The 14176-nt window shown below is 39.5% G+C and overlaps 1 protein-coding gene across 2 annotated transcripts in view; it reads left to right on the top strand.

Annotated features, from left to right (window-relative positions):
• CCDC192 (coiled-coil domain containing 192) overlaps positions 1–14176 on the top strand; it is a 211798-nt gene that overhangs the window by 20412 nt on the left and 177210 nt on the right. The gene's annotated exons all lie outside the window — the stretch shown is intronic.

Raw genomic sequence — 14176 nt, 5'->3', positions numbered from 1 at the left:
TGGGGGACATAGTATATTGAAAATTCATGGCTCAGTGATGTCACTCAATACCTGTCTTTTTCCTGTCTCATTTCTCATCTCTGTAATATTGGAGTCCACTTATCTGAGTATCTGTCCTCCCTTTCTCAACTTTTTTCACATTATGAGCTCCTGGAGGGTAGAAAATTTGATGAATTCGGCTTTATCTCTAGGCTTTAGCTCTGGACCTTACCTATCAATGGCAGTTAGTCAATACACGAATGATTCTCATGTGTTTGTTATTGAATAGCTGGTCACATTTTTCAGTTAGGGAAGAAAATGTTCTTGAATCATATATTTAATGCAAAGGAAAATTAAACTTTAAGATATTTTAAAATTAGATGGAGTTCAGAAACATTCTTTGGAAAAAAGTAAGTCCTGTTTTGCCTGCCTCAAATGCCTAAGGAAAATGCTATAAATTCTAGAACAGTCTGCTTTCCCTAGGGGCTATTTCTACTTGGAATCTTTCTTAAAATAGAAACATCTATGTCCGTGGTGGTAACTATATTCTGAATCTTATTAATTTTTCTAATTCTGAGTAAAGCTGCATTTGGCCTTTTGCCTTCAAATGTGTTCTTACATTCTTTTCTGACAATTATGTTCTGAAAATCTACAAAAAGTCTCCCATAATAACTTTCTTTGTGACTGCTTAACATGTAATGCTGAGATCTGAATGGTCCAATTTCAGAACTGCTTTGTGGCAAAAACAAGCAAACAGTCTAGTACCCATAAGGTAACTTTCAAATTACTCAAGTTCTTAACCCTCAGTATACTAGGAAAATAATCATCATTACTGACCATTTGAATTATATAAACTCATCTAAAGTTTTTTCATTTTTAAAATTATTTTCAAATCATTGACAGAAGAATAAAGGCATAGGTTGAAAAAAATGAATCTCATCAGAAATTTTAATCAGAATTTAAACACAGCAAATCTACCTATTACCAAGTAAAACTTTTGACACATCACTGTTATAAAATACAGCAGAATACTGTCACACATTTCCTTAACAAAGTAGGGAAGTCCAAGTTCTGTCGCAAAATTCTGTATGATATAGCCTGTCCTGTGTGAGAATCTCCTTTTTTGTCTTTAGAGGTGTGTGTTTCATTTACTGATTCATGACCGAGGACGTTCACCTACGTCTCTCGGAAATCATGATCTAAAGATGCTTAGTCTGTTTCACTTACGTGATTGATTCCACCACTTAGAGCTGCATTGTCTTACAGAAATATATAATTTAAAAGTCAAATATCTAATTTAAAATTTTCTAGTAGCCACATTAAAGTTCTTAAATAAAAAGGTAAATAAACTGTAATACGATATCTTCTCTAGGGCTTCCCCAGGGGCTTAGTGGTAAAGAATCTGCCTACAGTGGAGGAGATGTGGGAGATGAAGTTTCAATCTCTGGGTCGGAAGGTCCCTGGAGAAGAAAATGGCAATGGAATGGATGGAAGTGGGTTGAAATAAAATGGAAATGGCAACCCACAGCCAGGTCCCCTGCATTGCAGGCAGTCTCCTGTGTTGTAGGTAGATTCTTTACTGGCTGAGCCACCAGGGAAGAGGCAGCTACATGATGCTAATGCCACCACTAATACTAAGAGTTTCTGATCCTTATGGTCAAGAGCTCAGGCTCTTTCCTTAGTTGTAAGTTCCCAGGAGCTATACCACAGAAACATAAAATCTAGAGCTTAAAAAGATGATTAAAAAAATAATAATAAAACAAAGCAACTTCCCTCTATGGGTCAAGCATTATGCTAAGCATTTTTCCACATGACCACATTTAATCACCATGGCAGCCCTCAGTGAGTTAGCATTTCCTCCATTTTTTTTACAGAGGAGGAAGTGGAGGCTCAGGATAATTAAATTACTTACTTAAAGTCAAACAAACAAGTAATCAGTCAGATTCACACTTGAAACCAACAGAACCCATTCCAGTTAGTATTCAGGAGAAAACGGATTTCAGAGGATGCCTACGAGAGTGGAGATCCAACCAGTCCATTCTGAAGGAGATCAGCCCTGGGATTTCTTTGGAAGGAATGATGCTAAAGCTGAAACTCCAATACTTGGGCCACCTCATGCAAAGAGTTGACTCATTGGAAAAGACTCTGATGCTGGGAGGGACTGGGGGCAGGAGGAGAAGAGGACGACAGAGGATGAGATGGCTGGATGGCATCATGGACTCGATGGACGTGAGTCTGAGTGAACTCCGGGAGTTGGTGATGGACAGGGAGGCCTGGTGTGCTGCAATTCATGGGGTAGCAAAGAGTCGGACATGACTGAGAGACTGAACTGAGGGGAACTGAGGAGAGTCAGAGAATCGGTCTCGGAGACTACACCCAACTTCCCTGTCAGATTCTGGTAGAGAACCTATTACTGCTGCCACTGGGCAAAGGCCCCACAGCCCCTCCTACTTCCTCTAAGATGTTACTTTTTTTTTTTTTAAGATTTTTTTGATGTGCACCATTTTTAAATATCTTTACTGAATTTGTTACAATATTGTTTCTGTTTTGTTTTGGCTTTTTGGCTGCGAGGCATGTGGGACGTTAGCTCCCCTACCTGGAATCAAATCTGCACTTCCTGAATTGGAAAGTGAAGTTCTTAACCACTGGACTGCTAGGGAAGTCCCTGAGATGTTGCTCCTAAGTCTCCTGTCACTGCAGCCTCCAAAAACAGAACGACCCTGCTCACCCAGCCAGATTCCATTCTGTTTGGTACCTTTCACATCACTCTCGTTTATGCTGAATCCTCAAGCTGCTGTGTCAGATTTGGGGAGCCTAAGTCACATGCCTACAATGGGGCATGGAGGGGCAAAGGAAGCTGGAGAGGGAGCTCCTGGCTTATTCTTTGGGGAGATGGGGTTCATGACGTGGGAAATACTTCAAACAAAGAAAGACATGGCATGACAAATGGCCACTGCAGAGTGCAAGGTGAATTAGATGTAATGATCTCATCATTTCACAAGCAACTGAGTCCCACTGAGCAAGCTCTGCCATCTTCTTTGATATCTGGCCATGCCTCTTAGTAATATTTTGACTGGGAGACCTTAAAAGAAGTGGAAATTTACAGCAAAAGAGAGCTCTCTCATCTGTCCTCTGCTTTTCTTATCACAATGGAATGTACTATGGAAATTGTGGCTACACTTTTATCTGATCCAAAAGGATGCATAACACATTTCTCCTTCAGATCTTGGTAAAGAGGGGAGTCTGAGCAAATGCCAGGCTGGGTTGAAGGAGGGGGAGCCTGATCATGGAAAAGGTTTCTCATGGAACATCAAGTTCAGCTAAGGATTTCTTTGCTAGGTTTTGGAAACAGCATCATTAGAGACTTCAAGTTTTTAATCACTGAAAGTTAACTTTTAAAAATTTTTTCTAAAAGTTTACTTATTTGGAGTCTAAAATTCACTGCTAGACAAAAGATTACCTTCACTTTGAACAATGTCAATCATAAATCATTTGTGGTTGACTATATAGAGAGTAGAAAAAATTTATTCACAAAACTAAATTTGAAAAACTTCAATCTGGGCAATAAAATTCTATCACCTTCCACATAAGCTGAGCTGAAAATCCTTCTTCAGGCATTTACATTTAATGAAACGCTGGGATACACTGGGAGGATGAAAACATTGTTGGCCAACACACCTAAATATTCAAAATCCAGTTGGAAACGATGTCTGAGAAAATAAATAAGCCTGTCACTAAAAACTAAGTTGTACAAAGCATTATCCTTACAAACAAGGGAAGTATTTGCATTATTAAATGTCCCACTAAATCAAAATTTAAGACAAATAATATTTGGTAAATGTTTTAAACTAAAGGAATCAAATCTTTTCCTTCACGAGAGTATTTTGCTATGCTTTTTCCTTTTCTTAAATTTCAGTTTTTATTATGTGCAATCTTTTTTGCAGTTCTTTGTCACAACAATATTAATCACAATTAATACTAATTCCTTCATGCCATAACTTATCTGCTCTATACATTTGTTTTATGTTATTTAAAATTTTATCTGTGATAAATATATAAATAACATAGAATTGATCATTTTAAGCATTATTAATTTACAGTTAAGTAGTGTAAGGCATGTTCATGTTTTTGTGCAAATGATATGCAGAACTTTTAATTTTGCAAATCCAAAACTCTATACCTACCTATTAAATAGCAATTCCTCATTTCATCCTCTCCTTTATTTTTTAAAAAAATTAAAATCATTTTTTTGGAACCTAATCAAACTTAAAAACTTTTTCACAGCAAAGGAAAACACAAACAAAATGAAAACACAGCCCGCAGAATGGGAGAAAATATTTATAAATGAAGCAATCAATAAGGGATTAATCTCCAAAATGTACAAACAGCTTATGCAGCTTAATATCAAAGAAACAAACCATTCAATCAAAAAAATGGGCAGACGATCTAAATAGACATGTCTCCAAAGAAGACATACAGGTAGCCAAAAAGCACATGAAAAGATGTTCAGCATCATTAATTACTAAAGAAATGCAGGTCAAAACTATAATGAGGTATCACCTCATACCAGTCAGAATGGCCATTATCAAAAACACAAGTCACAAATGCTGGATATAGTGTGGAGAAAAGGGAAATCTCCTTGGTGGGAATGTAAATCGGTACAGCCACTACAGAGAACAATGTGGAGGCTCCTTAAAAAAACTAAAAGAAGAGCTACCATATGATCCAGCCATGCCACTCCTGGGCATATATCCAGAGAAACCATAGTTAGAAAAGATAACATACACCCCGATGTTCATTGCAACCTTCAAGTTCATCAGCAGACGAATGGCTAGAGAAGATGGGCTAGATATATACAATGGAATACTCCTCAGCCGTAAAAAAGAAAAAAGTACCCATTTGCAGCAACATGATAGACTTCACAACCGTCATATTGAGTAAAGAGAGTCAGAGGGAGAAAAAGAGCATATGATATCAGTTCTACGTGGAATCTGAAAAAGGGTATAAGTGAAACACATTTATGATTACCAAGAAGGGAAGTCAGGGGTGGGATGAACTGGGAACCTGGTGCTGCCGTATATACACTGCCATATGCAAAATAGACAACTAATAAGGATCTGCTGTACAGCACAGGGAACTCTTCTCAGTACTCTGCAGTGACCTATATGGGAAAAGAACTTAAAAAAGAGTGGATGTATGTAAAACTGATTCATTTTACTGTACACCCAAAACTTACACAGTATTGTGAATAAACTATACTCTGCTGCTGCTGCTAAGTCGCTTCAGTTGTTTCCGACCCTGTGTGACCCCAGAGATGGCAGCCCACCAGGCTCCGCCATCCCTGGGATTCTCTAGGCAAGAACACTAGAGTGGGTTGCCATTTCCTTCTCCAGTGCAGGAAAGTGAAAAGTGAAAGTCGCTCAGTTGTCTCCGACTCTTTGCAACTCCATGGACTGCAGCCTACCAGGCTCTTCTGTCCATGGGTTTTTTCCAGGCAAGAGTACTGGAGTGGGGTGCCATTGCCTTCTCCAAAACAATACTCTAGTAAAAATTAATTAGTAAAAAAAGATATCAGCAAATGTTATAAACATTGAAGCAATTTGAAAAATGGGTCAGGGTATCCATAGACAGAGGGGGAAATTATGTTTTAAAGTCTCTGAAAACATTCTACTAATGTTTTGGTAGAATTCCAGTTGAGCTGTTTCAAATCCTGAAAGATGATGCTGTGAAAGTGCTGCACTCAATATGCCAGCAAATTTGGAAAACTCAACAGTGGCCACAGGACTGGAAAAGGTCAGTTTTCATTCCAATCCCAAAGAAAGGCAATGCCAAAGAATGCTCAAACTACCGCACAATTGCACTCATCTCACATGCTAGTAAAGTAATGCTCAAAATTCTCCAAGCCAGGCTTCAGCAATATGTGAACCATGAACTCCCTGATGTTCAAGCTGGTTTTAGAAAAGGCAGAGGAACCAGATATCAAATTGCCAACATCGCTGGATCATCGAAAAAGCAAGAGAGTTCCAGAAAAACGTCTATTTCTTCTTTATTGACTAAGCCAAAGCCTTTGACTGTGTGGATCACAATCAACTGTGGAAAATTCTGAAACAGATGGGAATACCAGATCAGCTAACCTTCCCCTTGAGAAATCTGTATGCAGGTCAGGAAGCAACAGCTAGAACTGGACATGATGTGAGAGTTGGACTGTGAAGAAGGCTGAGCGCTGAAGAATTGATGCTTTTGAACTGTGGTGTTGGAGAAGACTCTTGAGAGTCCCTTGGACTGCAAGGAGATCCAACAAGTCCATTCTGAAGGAGATCAACCCTGGGATTTCTTTGGAAGGAATGATGCTGAAGCTGAAACTCCAGTACTTTGGCCACCTCATGCGAAGAGTTGAGTCATTGGAAAAGACTCTGATGCTGGGAGGGACTGGGGGCAGGAGGAGAAGGGGATGACAGAGGATGAGATGGCTGGATGGCATCACGGATTTGATGGACGTGAGTCTGAGTGAACTCCGGGAGTTGGTGATGGACAGGGAGGCCTGGCGTGCTGTGATTCATGGGGTCACAAAGAGTCGGACACGATTAGTGACTGAACTGAACTGAATGTTTTGGTAGATGCTTATGGCATGGATAAAACTCAAGACAAATTGTTCATAAAACTACATAATACATAATGTTTTAATACCTACAAACATCAGAAATACTTTCAATCATTCTCATTAGCAAGTGCTAATGAATGAGGAATAATCAAAGGTTACAGTTCTCAAGATATTTCCTATATACCTTGATTATTAACCAAGATTCACAGAAAATACCCAGTGCTCCTTGTTTTTCTTTCAGCAACATCTTACACTAATTCAGAATTACTCTCCCTGCTCCCAGTGATTTCAGAACAAACCCAGTCTAAATTGATTTATTGGGGAAGATCAATCAGCAGATGTTTGGCAAGCAGAAGGTACAATGTGCACTGGCCCACCTTGCTCGTGCAAAAAAAGACAAAATAAGACAATGTACACAAAGCTGTTGACTTTAGCCCTAGGGTTTCAAAGATACTATCTCATCTGAAGACATGAACTCATTATTAATGCTTAACAGCTGGTTTCATCTCTGATGTTGAAAAAATGCTTTTTCCCTCTGACAGTAAAAGAACTGGAAAGAAAAGCCATTATAAATATAAGATAAATCACACGAAAGCTCTATGAAAACTTACTTATTCCCAGAACAAAGAAATTCACATCAATGGCAAAAAAACTGAAAAAGTTTATCAGTTATGTTTGCTGTTCGTGGCAGACCCTATTAACTGCCTACCCAACCTCTCTTATCACCTCTTCCTTGCTGATAAAATATTTATTTGGTTGTTTATAATGAACTTGAGTCCAAGACATAATCATGATGTATACAGGAAAAAAAATCACGTTTAACAGCAAATCACCTTGCTACATCCTTTCTCTTTTTCTGTTGTGAAAGAAATATATTCTCATTATTAAAATCTTTACTTCACAGTCAGCATGACAGGTATACTAGTGTGGCTCAGTTACAAGAACCAGGCTTCCCTGGGAGTGTATTTTACTTGCTCTACTGTCCAAAGAGAAGAGCCATCCCAATTTTTTTGAGTCTGGGGCATGTCTCTAGGAACAGCAGATTATTCGCGTGTTCATCTGCATGATTTACAATAGAGGCAACAATAACATATTCATACCCTCGTTCATTAACATTTGGTATTTTATTTTAGAATATAAAGTAAAGGTGCTGGAATACACTATTTCCTCTAAACAAAGAATTTATAATTTGGATTACACAAGTAGCACTGAGAAAAAACATTTAAGCAAGTTGAAAGTAAAAGCGAAATTGTGTTCTTATCGTGTGTGTGTGTGTGTGTGTGTGTGTGTGTGTGCAAGCATGTACAAAGGCTTTTTTTTTTTCTGGTAAGGAAACTGACAGGTATCATTTGTTAGTCAAAGAGGTCTGTAATACCCAAAGTTTTAAGAAATCCACCCACGAAAATCAAAATGCCAGAGGGCTATTTTAAGTCACAGAACACATTCTGTAATATAACATGAACCCAAATCCAGGTCTCCTGTAACCCAGAATCTGTTTTACTGCTAACTTTAATTTAAATGATGAAAGAAACAGACTATTTACTAGGTCCCTTTTGTCCTCTAATACTATCCGTTCACAGTCTGTGAGAACTTATCAAGCAGTATTGCCTGAGATAGACCTGGGGTATTTGAAAATAGGTTAGAACTTCTGTTACCTCCTTCTAACATCTACTAGAATCCTCATCAAGGAGAAAAGAACAGGCCCCAAAGCACAGAGTAATATATTGTGAGTGAGCATAAAAATGTTCAATTAACCAAAATTTTGACATTCATTTTCACATAAAACTAAATCCAGGACTTTTGTATTGGAGAGAAATTCTAAACTGAGTATCTGGTGAGGGTGTTAATCCTGAATGTCTGGTTACAACCTATTTCCCCATTGCTTAGCACAGTACCTGGCAAATGGTGAGCCCTCAGTAAATATTTTTTGAACTTAAATGAATTGAATCACTTTCAGTTGAACTAAAATTAGCTGGCCTATTAAGAGTTTTAGGTAAGCCATTATTTAAAGTTATATTTATGAAGCTATCATATGTTATACAGCCATTTCTCTTTAACTTTCGTGCCAACAATCTTTTTACAAATTAAAACCTGAATCAACGATTCCTTTCTAATACCTTTTTTTTCTGCTCTATCGGTGATGCTATGGAAATGGAAAAGGCGTTAACCTTTCACAGGTTGTAAAGGTCGATCTTGTAAAAGGTCGACCTTTACAAGTGTGGGGTTTTGTCCAGAATAACAGTATCTTGGAACTGTGCTAAAGTGACTTGATATTGAATTCAAGTCCATCTTGGACTTAGTCCAGGGGAATTCAGGGAACATAGTTCTGGAATGGCCACCTGACAAAACATTCAATGTATAATTTATCAGAGGTCACTTAGATAGAAGGTCTCTATGCTTTTAGATTTTATAAACCAGTAAGAATTTCCATCAAAAAATAATTGCTTAGTTCTTGTAGGACTGCCAATTTTTCAGTTTTTTCAAGACAAAAAAAAAAAAAAACAGTAAAACACAGTAATTCCCATGTACTATCACTGCCATTTGTTAAAGATACATCTTCTTAACACAAACATATATGAATGATCATAATCTCAGAATAAAGGACAGTCCTCTAAATAGAATAAACTTGGCTTCATGAAAAATTCACAATGTCCTTTTCAAAAGTTTGCTTTCATCCTTTTCTTGCTGACTGGTAAAAATGTTGTCACAAATCAACACTGATGTATGGGCTGGCATTGGGGAACCGCTAACAGAATTAGACCCTTTCGGCCTGAGAGTTCTTTGCTGCTTGCTCCATATCCACTCTCCACCCTTCCCCCGCTTGCTCTTTCCAGGGAGCTGGTCTCTCTGGGCTTGCTGTTGAGGTTTTCTTGCCCTCTGGTTTCTCACTGGGTTCAGCCCAAGGAACATCTAGATAGAAGTACAGCAGGTGAGAGGAGAGGAGGGTCAGGCTATTTATTCCACTGGTCCACCCACCACCACTGCCTGGACACAGGTTGGCAGCAGCTGTATTTCTCTGCCCAAGACCTCAGTGTATAGGATGGCCCTCCCTGCAAGCTCTCTTTCTAGATCCTGTGACAACATTCCTACAATACCTCTTCCCCTATTCTTCAGGTCAAGGTAAAACAAAGAGTCTCTTCGCATCTGGTTAAGGGCAGGTGGGCGGTGGGTGGAGGGGCTGTCTTTCCATCCTTGGTTGACACCCTTACCTGTACTCTCACCATTCTTTTCATCAAACTGCCTTCGATCTCTTTAACTATGTTTCCTTCTGAAAACCGACCAATGCACTTAGAGATGAAAAAACTAAAGCCTCGAGAATGGGCTTCTCTGGTGGAGACCCTGAGTCAGGAAGATGCCCTGGAGAAGGAAATGGCAACCCACTCCAGTATTCTTGCCTGGAAATCCCATGGAGAGAGGAACCTGGTGGTCTACAGTCCACGACATCGCAAAAAGTTGGACATGACTTAGCAACTACAGAAGTGAAGCCCCAGAGTCATATAGCCTGGGTCACACAGTGAATCAGGTTAGGTCTACAACTCCAGTGTGACCTTCCAGATTCCAAGCAGAGTTCCCCTTAGTCAGTGCTCATCCGTCATCCTCCCTTGACCATCTCCTCTTAGGTCACAGAGATGAGCACTTTCTAGAAACTCTTTCCACCAGGCTTGGACAATAGATGTAGTTGGTTCATGTTTCAAATATAAATATTTTATTTAGTGATTAATGACACAACCTCAACCACAGAGAAATACTGTTTTCACTTTCTAGTTGGAATCAGGAAAACTAAATTGTTAAATGGTTGCCTAAATAGAAACTGGCAATTTAGCCTAAGAAGCTATCGCAAAAGCTAAGCACAGAAGGGCATGAGAGGGACCAGCTTTCCACTGTAAAATGAATTCTGATGACTAGAGATTGAGGGAGGAGTGGAAAAAATCTGCCTGGAGGTAAAGGGCTGAGTTGGGGGGCTGAGGGAATACTTTAATATACGTGAGAAATACAAGCAGGTCCTAGAAGGGTAAGGCAGTTTAGGGAGCTTGTTGCTTGTCAAGCTGGGGGAAAGAGGAGTAGGGCCACAGTAATAAACACACAAGACATCAAGCAGGAAGCATGACTGTTGCAGAATGTGTTGAAAGCATGTTTTATCTGGCAGGAAGTTACTGACCACTAGGCAGGGGCTGCTGCTGGAGCCCTGGACGTTAGTTGCTCCAGACTGCTAGAAACATTTAATTGTCTTAAACTGACTCACTGCAAAATGCTCTTCTGTAAAGGCAGAAACCCATAACCGCATCTTTATTTAGCAACCTTGATTTTAAAGAAATGCACCCACATATTTAATATATTAACTTTGTTCTAATTGCATACTTGACTGAATTTCCCACTGCTGTGGCTTAATCATTTGCTGTTACAGAAGTGTCTTAATGGGAACTTTCTTTTACTAGGGTTTAAAAATTAGTTAGAAAGTTTTTAACATCAAATGATTCTCTCTAGAGGAATTAGGAGAATACAATCAGCACTAAGAATATTAATTGAGTACTTCATCCGTCCAAGCAGTTACCTGATTTATGTCATTTAATCCTCACATCGACCCTGCCATCATCACCCAACCCACACCCACTGCCTTACGTCTGGCCCCGACCTTGGCACGCAGACTTGATCTGGGGCTCTCATCCTAGTCAGTGTTCTAAGCTGGATACTTGGAAAGTATTGCTCAAAGGAGTCACTGTTACAGCCTCTCAGCATGAAGGACTGCTCCATCTGGTGCGGTCACCTCTGACTGCTGAGCCTTCAGTCAATCAACAACTCTTTACTGAGCTCCTAGTAAATGCTCAGGGCAGTGCTATCTGGCTGCTGCAGGTGGGTGTCTTTCTAAGTGCTGCACGTGGATTCAGAGGCAGGTGAAAGATTTCAGGGAATCAGAGATCTTGAACCAGTGCTGAAGGGTGAAAGGGGTCTGTATGGCTGAGGAAGAGCAAGGTCATTGTAAGACAGAAACATAATGACTCAGAAATAGGGAAGGGAACAATGGAAAGGTACTGAGTTGGGTTAGAAAAATTAAATTAGAACAAAGAATAGATTTTCCTCCAAATTCTTAAATGAGGAACATTTGTAGCTAAAAAGGAAATCTACTCTCACAGTGTTGCAGAAGGTTCATCATCCAGTACACTGTCCACTTTAACACAAGAGTGTAATAATCAAATGTCTTGACTATAACCAAAAGCTCACAGAATTTTTAGTATTCTGTAATATTTGGGCTCCAAAATCACTGCAGACGGTGACTGCAGCCATGAAATTAAAAGACGCTTCCTCCTTGGAAGGAAAGTTATGACCAACCTAGATAGCATATTCAAAAGCAGAGACATTACTTTGCCAACAAAGGTCCGTCTAGTCAAGGCTATGGTTTTTCCTGTGGTCATGTATGGATGTGAGAGTTGGACCATGAAGAAGGCTGAGCGCCGAAGAATTGATGCTTTTGAAGTGTGGTGTTGGAGAAGACTCTTGAGAGTCCCTTGGAGTGCAAGGAGATCCAACCAGTCCATTCTGAAGGAGATCAGCCCTGGGATTTCTTTGGAGAGAATGATGCTGAAGCTGAAACTCCAGTACTTTGGCCACCTCATGTGAAGAGTTGACTCATTGGAAAAGACTGATGCTGGGAGGGATTGGGGGCAGGAGGAGAAGGGGACGACAGAGGATGAGATAGCTGGATGGCATCACGGACTCAATGAACGCGAGTCTGGATGAACTATGGGAGTTGGTGATGGACAGAGAGGCCTGGTGTGCTACGATTCATGGGGTCGCAAAGAGTCGGACACGACTAAGTGACTGAACTGAACTGAATATTCTTTTACTTTGACCATCCTGATTATTTTAGGCATATGTACTTATATTACTGATAGATATTTAGGTAGAAATTTTTAGGACAAAGAGTAGAAACCGTGCTGGAGTTCACCATTTGAAAATCTACAGACATAGACTCAATTCCCAATCACCTATATATATCATACATTTTTACTTTTGATTAAAGTAGTTGATGAGGAAATCATGTTAATCACCAAGACAGTTTTGTGTTCATAAGAAACATAAATTGCTTTATATACAGTGTGTCCACATGTACCTGAGGAGAATAAATTTAATGATGTAAATCCCACCTTTCTGCTCTTATATCATTGCACCCTGCAAAATAGGGACAATGACCAACTACACGTGTTTACACTCCCTGAAAATAGACACCAACCTCCAAAACTTCCAACCCCAGGTATTTACTTATTTCTGAGATTCCCTGTGTGCATGCTCAGTCCTGTCCGACTCTTTGCAATTTCATGGACTATAGCCTGTCAGGCTCCTCTGTCCATGGGATTCTCCAGGCAAGAATATTGGAGTGGGTTGCCATGTCCTCTTCCATGGGATCTTCCTGACCCAGGGATCAAACCCATGTCTCCTGCTTTGGCAGGTGGATTCTTTACCACTGAGCCACCTGGAAAGCCCTATTTCTGAGATTATTCTTGATTTAATCTGTAGTCTTTTGTTTGGTTAATGGAGGTTGTTTCCTATTAAAAAGTGCTTGACTTTGTATAAGACATTTTTACTCCAAAGTAAACACATTCATGGCTCTTTCCCTTAAAGGAGAGGGGGCAGGAAGGCAGTTCAGGGAATGGGGAGTGGCGACTGGGATAAAGGTACAGAAGACACTCTTTGCACTCCTCACAGTCTGCTCAGGACGCTCCCTGTTCTATGACATACAATGCTCTCTTAAATCTACCTGTACAAAAAGCCCTATGATATTTAATATCAGTCCCCAGTCAAGCCTGTTTCATTTGGCTTTGACTTGTAATTCTTTTGTTTTACTGGAAATGGTTGTCCTTTCTGGCAGGGAAAATTAGGGATGTTTGGAGAAAAAGACCTAGAAAAGTAGATTAGATGATCTTGCTGGGTTTACTCACAAGGATTTTTAAAACTTCCTCTTGAGGTCAAATACTAGACAAGAAGATTCTCCTTAGAAATAGTGACCTAGATCAGGGACCCTTAGTTGTTGTTGTTTGTTTTTTAATAGTCTGGACTCTCAACAATTTCCCCTTTAGGCATAAAATGTTTTGCTAGATAACCTACCTAAAAATATAAATACACAACTATTTTGTTTTGCAGCTCATGTTTAACATGAGATGTTTTAGACTGATTCTTGAAATTATTAGAATCATGTATGGGAGACTGAAAGTTATTGGTTCATCCCTGAATAGATAATATCACTGTTCATCTATTAGAATATCACTGTTCTCACCCAAAATGTTCACCCACCAAAGGCTGACCTGGGGGAAAAGTATACAGTCTTGTGTGACTTAGGAGCCATGCTCTTTTTGAGACAGAACATTTTTTTGCCCCTCATCCCATGTAGGTTCAGTTTTATCAGAGGTCCATGGCAAGACTTTAAGGTTCGGAGAATGGTATGAACAATTGTAGAAACTGAATGAATGCCTTATTTTTATGGCTGGTTCCATTTACCACCAGATGGCTCTATTGTATCGTCAGGAAATGCACATATGTGTAAAATTGGTGGGCTCCTAGACCAAAGGGAAAATAAAGCAGCAGTTGTTTTTTTTTTTTTAA

Source organism: Ovis aries, chromosome 5, assembly GCF_016772045.2.
Source record: "Ovis aries strain OAR_USU_Benz2616 breed Rambouillet chromosome 5, ARS-UI_Ramb_v3.0, whole genome shotgun sequence".
NCBI classification, from domain to species: Eukaryota; Metazoa; Chordata; class Mammalia; order Artiodactyla; family Bovidae; genus Ovis; species Ovis aries.
This window is presented reverse-complemented; position numbering and strand designations above follow the sequence as displayed.